The sequence below is a fragment of the Crocodylus porosus genome, unplaced genomic scaffold, assembly GCF_001723895.1.
Source record: "Crocodylus porosus isolate Cpor-Errol unplaced genomic scaffold, CroPor_comp1, whole genome shotgun sequence".
In the NCBI taxonomy this organism is placed as follows: domain Eukaryota; kingdom Metazoa; phylum Chordata; order Crocodylia; family Crocodylidae; genus Crocodylus; species Crocodylus porosus.
In genome coordinates, this window is record NW_017728918.1 from 75,400,321 (window position 1) to 75,407,105 (window position 6,785).

Sequence of the window (6,785 nt, forward strand, 5' to 3'; positions counted from 1 at the left end):
TTTTCCACTAGTTGGCTTCCACCACCCCAACCCCCTTCCACCCTCCCTTCTCTCTCTGAGCGGTGTCCTTGCATTCCACAGATAACAGTTTTAGGGAGTTTCAGCCTGCCTGCTACTCACCCTGTTATTCCAGTATTACAGGAGGTTTCAAAAAGTTCAGGAAAGGGTTACAAAGGTTCAGGGAAGGTGGGGGGGGCCCTGGCTCGCCCAGAGCAGAGGGGCTTCTTCGACACTCGTGGTCTTCCATCCCTCTGAGTTACCTAGGATTATGCCCAGTGACACCAACAAGGTTGTGGGGGAGTGAGGGACATCAGCAGGGCTATAGGACCATTTAATTTTAACCACGGATTTTGGTATTTGGGGAATTTCCAATTTTTTATCAGAGAATTTATGATTTTTTTATCACAGAAAACCAGAATCCCTGGTTATAACCATTTAGCCACAGTGTTAATACTCTTTTCTGATGGCTTCCTAGGCTCTCTCACCATCACAACCATTTTATACTCAACAGCATGCACTACCACAGTCATTTTGTATTGAGCTGTCTCCACTATTTTGTATTAACTGCAAGCATACTGTCAACATAAGTCACTGAATGCGGTCTGTCACCACCTAAAAACTGGGGGCTTAGGATTTAATTAGATTTTAGTTCTGATCTGTGTCACAATAGAACCTAGAGTGGGGTGAGGTGTTCATATGGCTGACCTGGGTTATTTCTGACTGGGCACAGTAGCCCATGTTTAGGTACCTTTTCAGGCCAAAGTGGAGACACCTAATAAATCTAGGAACCTAAGTTGTCTTGGGTTAGTTGGTTGGGTATTCTGGCCACTGCACAGTCATTTAAGACTTAGGTGCCAAAATTATAATCCTGTCACAGAGGCACAACTAGGTATTTTGGTATCTTGAGCACAGCTGGTAATGTTGGGCATGGGAATGGGTCGGGGCTGCACCCCACCCACCAGAATGGGCAGAGCATACTGTGGGAGCAGCAGCCAGGGACTTTTCTTAAGCCCCAGAAGCAGGTAAGGATCCCCATCCTGCCCCTGCAGGTAAAGATACCCTCCCTTACCCTGTATGTTCAGCAGAACCTCCCCTGCCCTCCCATTACCCTCCCTTCCACACAACCTCTCTGCTTACACCTTTGCAGGCAGGAAGACTCATCTGCCATCATTTCCATCACATCACAGCTGCTTCTGCCCTGCTCCAGCTGGGACTGTGGAGAAAGCTACATGGAAAGTTGGGCATGACCGGGGACAGTAGCGGGCATGTTACTTCTTCCTTGCACCTATTCCCAGGCAATCAGGAAACACCTGGAAGGATTGGGAAGGGAGAAGTGATGCCCCTGATGCCCACCCTTGGATGCCCCTGTCCATGACTAAGCACAGCCTCCCAGGGCCTGTGCTATAATGGGGAGCCTGGCTATAATGGGGCAGGCATGGCTCTGGAGACCCCACCTCACAGAGCAGCCAATGATAACAGGGACAGCCATGGCTGCAGCAGCAGCAGCCAACTCAGCAGGAGCTCAGTGCTTCTGTTGCTGTGGTGTGCTTCTGCTGGTGCAGTGGGGACTCTGCACATACCAGCTACCCCCACCTCCCACAGCACAGGCTTCATGAGGGCCACCATTTTTGTGCCCCTTCTAAATCTGAGTTTAAAGTAGGTGCCTTGCTTAATGTCATTCCTTTCCCCCCAGACATGTTGTTGCTTGACATGTGAGCAGTCAGTTAGGATCTGATCCAGCATATATATTCAAAGCAAAATAGGTATTCTGTACTACCAGCCCTGGGGCCAATGTTACTCTGAATTAAGGTGCTTTTTGATAGTTAAGAAGCGGATAGAAATGAATTATAAAATTAACTTTTAAGGCTGAATAAATGAGTCCACACAAGTGATCATGTGAAATAGCTACTGCATGACAGAAGTAACAAGATCAGGCTTTTTTTCCTCATGTAGATAAAGTGGACTTCACTGGCTGAAAATGGGACTGTTCTACTTAAGCATGTGGTTATTGAAATGCTTTTTGTAGTACAGATGTTCTTGAGCATAGTGGTCCTCCCTTTGGCATGTGGACTGCATTTTCCATAGGTGCATAGTTCAATGTTCCATATTTTTCCAAGAATAGGCCACAGGAATGACTCCCTCCTGTATGGCAGTCCTTCTGTATGACTTGAGGCTGCTCATATAATCATATTGTGACTTAATATTCTCATGTTTAAAATGACAATAATGGTATTCTTTATAAAAGTGTTTTGAGATCTACAGCAGAGATCTATAGGATTTTTAAAGGAGGGGTGTACGAGCAGCAACTACTTCTGCAGGGTTGCTGGCACCCCTGCTCAGGATGGGCAGAGCGTGCTATTCTTTATAAAGTGTTTTGAGATCTATAACTGAAAAATTACTGCACGAGTGCTATGAATGGTCATTGCCTACACATGGGAAGAAACTAAGGGAACTAAAGAAAGGAATCTCTGTACCCATCTCTATATGCCTGTCTGAGGCAGGACTTATTTCTGTCCCCTCTTCCTGTGGGTGTACTATATAGACAGATTTAGGGTTCTCTCATTTACAAGAGGAATACCATTTTCCTGGGTTTTTTTAAAGACAATTCTCCTATATATATGAGATAAAATTATTATATGGAAGTCATTTGGCTCTTTTCTCTCATACTGAGCTATTATGATTTAAAGACAACCTAATGTTATTTTAAAAAATTTTGAAAATCAAAGTTTTTTCCTGGGAACCATCCTGAGGTAGTCTAGACAAAGACCTTACACCCTTGCTGTTTAGTGCATACAGCTCACAGAAGGAGCAACCTTCCAAGATTACATTCAGCATTTAAAAAGTGCCCTTGATTAAGTGCCTGGGAGGTATTTAGGTGGTAATTGCACTTGGATCAAAAGTGCTAATCATCCTGGCTGACAGTGTCAGGTGATTAATAGCACTAATATACTACCTTCAATTTCCTTTGAAAAAATGCCCTTTTTAGTTCTGAAACACAGAGGTACTTGGCATTCAACTATTTCAGAAAAGTTGATGATCATAAAATTGGCCTCGTGGTGTTCAAGGTTCATTTGAGATAATCTATTGGCATCTTTTGAGTTACAAATGCAATGCTTTAATTGTGACATTCTAAATAACATCCATTTAGGCAAATTTCTTGGCAGTTCTTTGCTAGGTAGGCTGTTTGCTGCTGGGTTCGTTTACTGATCTTACTTTTTTTTTTTTACTAAAGCATTTTTAAAAGGACTAATTTTTAGAAGAACCACTTTATACAACCACATTGATGTTCGCAAAAAGATATATTTTTTATGCTGCAAAGATCTTAGGCATAATTCTGATTCCATGTTTGATAGGTAAGTAGCACTTCCATAGCTAACACTAGCTGCTTAAGTAGCATTTGGAGCCACTTACTAAGATTTTATATCCTACCCTTTCCTCCATAACTCATCTGTTCTGGCCACTTGTAGTCTCTTGAGTGCCTGTTCCAGCTGGGAAAGTACGTAACTTTGTGTAGCTCTCTAATATCTAAATCTCAGAAAAACTGAGCAGGAACTATTTAAGGCCAAAGGAGAAAAATGAAAGTGATGCTTTTATTATTCAATACAGTGACCCAGTAGTTAGGTCATTTCACCAAGAAGTAGGAGACCCAGGTTCTAGTCTCTCCATCCTCAGATGGAGTTTAAACTGATATCTTACACTTCTTGGCAAAGTGCCATAACCACTAAGACCTGGGTTATGAGCACCTTCTACTCTCCTATTGTGTCTCACTAGGCAGTCATGAGGAAGGAAATTAGGTCTGAAGTCAGTAAAGATAAGAACTCTGTAGATAGTCTGTGGCATTTACTGAACTGATTATCACAATTGGTCTCTGAAACAGGCATAGAAATATTGTAGTGGGTACTCTGTAATTGGTGCATATTCTACAGATGCTCCTATAGCAGCTGCTATGCAGATATTCTATGTTGTATTTAGTCAGGTAGATACAGGGTGTATCAGTACAGAAACAGGTTTCAAAGAACAAATAGGAAAAGATCCACTCTGAGTAATGTATTCTTCCCTGCTTTCTCCCTGACATGAAATGATAAAAAAAAAAAATGAAAGTATTGACTATTAAAGTATTCTTGCTGCAAATGGATAATTGCAATGATTGCCAAAGAAATACACAATAACATAATTGTATAAAGTGAGACGTGTGGCCATCCAATCACTCTCTCAATTTTGCCAATTTAGAAATCTGGGAGTCATGGTTACAGCTTCTGCTCAGGTTCTACTGTTGATGCTGTACATACTTTTTATTTTCCTTCCCTAAACTGGTGTTTCTATGAGTTTAGGTCAAAGGGGTTCTCTGATAATTGACTGCACATGCCTTAGCTGGAGTGGAAAGACGCTAAGGAAAAGATGGCTCTGCTGGGCAACAATGGCCAGGCATGTTTCCTGTGTAGCTGTGTGGAGCACTTTGCCAGAAGCTGCCCCTGAGGTCAGCAGGAAAAGGTCAGCTCCACAAACCTATCAGAGTATGCAGGAGGTAAAATAGTATTCATGGCAGTAGAAAAAAATGGAGTGGCTATAGGCCATTCACCTGAGAGCAATAGCAGTGGGGGTGGAGGGTCAAGGTTCACAATATATATTTCCATTTGCACTCAGGAGCCAGGAGCAGCAGGGAGAGGAGGGACACAGGCACACATGTGTCTTACATACACGTGTGCCCCCTTACTGGACCCAGAGCACAGGCAAGAGCAGCAGCGGAAGCAGAGGCAAACATAGCAGCAGCAGGGGCAGCAGCAGCTGATCCCCCTAAGGTAAGTGGGGCAGAGAGACCGACGCAGCTGAGCTGGATCTGGAGGGGAAGCCCCCTGGATCACTCTTAGCTGAGCCGGTAGGGAGCCACATGAACAGAGCACGCAAACAGGCGAGGGCTAGGGGGGACTGTCCCCACAAGCCAGGGAGCACCCCCAGGGATAACCTTCAGGGACCAGGCTCCAGAGGCACTGGATCCCCCCAGCGGGGGAGCGCAGGGGGCGGGATCGCCGGCAGGCACTTTCAGTGAGACCAGAGCACCTGATTGGTGGATAGAGTAGTGGCAGGAAATTCAAACCACGGCCTTTAAAAGCCACGATTTGATGTAGCTCCCAGCACTCAGGAGCCAGGAGCAGCAGGGAGAGGAGAGACATAGGCACACATGTGTCTTACACACACGTGTGCCCGCTTACCAGACCTGGAGCACAGGCGAGAGCAGCAGCGGCAACAGAGACGAATGTAGCAGCAGCGGAGGCAGCAGCAGCTGATGCCCCTAAGGTAAGTGGGGCAGAGGGACCAACGCAGCTGAGCCAGATCCGGAGGGGAAGCCCCCCGGATCCCTCTTAGCTGAGCAGGTAGGGAGCCGCACGAACAGAGTGCGCAAACAGGCATGTTCTGTAAGAGCGTGCTGGTGTTTGCATCGGTGTTTGCACTGAAGGGTGAGCAGGAAAGGGCTAGAGGCATACTCCTGCTAGTGTGGGGCAGAGGCACCGCACTCAGCTAGAAACAGGCAGCAACTCCTACAATTGTGTCAACACAGAGTGCTGCCAGGGCCCCTGCCCGAGGGCCACAGCCTTCCTGGGGCTTGTCTGAGGTGGAGCCCACAGGGAGGCTGGCGTCCCCCAACCCCCTGGCCTGCGGGAGCTGCCCAGCAAGGCCTGGGGGGGCAGGGACTGGGGACCCCCACACCTGTCCTGCAGGCACCTGCCTTAAGGCCCTGGAGGCGCAGGTGATGGAGCTCCAGGAGGAGGTTAGCAGGCTGAGGGGAATCAGAGAGGCAGAGGAAGAAATTGACAGATATTTTCTTTCCCTGCAGGGTTGTACGACCAAGGAGGATGCACCTCAAGAAGTGCCCTCCACTGCTAAGTGGCAGACAGTCACATCCCATGCCAGGGCTGCTCATAACATGGCAGCACCAGTTCCTCCAGTCCAGCTGGAGAACAGGTACAAGGCCTTGGCAGCCCTGGAGGAGGTGAAAGGAGAGGACAAAACTGGGGAGGAGGCAACTCCATGCTCCCCACATCCCATGCAGGCTGAAGGAGACAAGCAGGCCAGGAGGAGAAAGCGTTGCATGATCGTCATTGGCAACTCCATCCTGAGAGGTATGGAGGGCCCCATTTGTCGCCAGGACCCCTCTGCACGCAAGGTCTACTGCCTACCTGGAGTGAGGATTCAGGACGTGAAAGGCATGCTCCAAACCATAATCCAGCCCGCCGATTATTACCCCATGATCCTAGTCCATGTGGGCACTAATGATGTGGCCAGCAGATGCCCTGATTGCCTGATGGAGGACTACCACACTCTGGGGTGCGTGCTGAAGGAGATGGGTGCACAGGTGGTTTTCTCTTCTATCCTGCTGGTGAGTGGACATGGCAGACGGCATGAAACGTGCATCGTGGAGACTAACTGGCGGCTACAGGAATGGTGCTTCGAGGTGGGCTTTGGCTTCCTCAGCCATGACCGGCACATCATGGCAAGAGACATGCTTGGGTGGGATGGGCTCCACCTTTCCCCTAAAGGTAAGCGTGTGTTCTCTTCTAGGTTGGCGGACCTCCTCTGGAGGGCTTTAAACTAGGCTCATCGGGGGAAGGGGAAGTTGAGGGCGGAGGAAACATCAGACTGCCAAACCAAGCAACACCCACAACTACAGCCCAGCCTAGACCAACGAGTGAAATGAATAAACAGGTAAGCGACAGGGGCCAGGGCAATGCTGGGACTAGGGGGTCAGTACACACTTCCACAGGAGGCCTCCAATGTCTCTACACAAA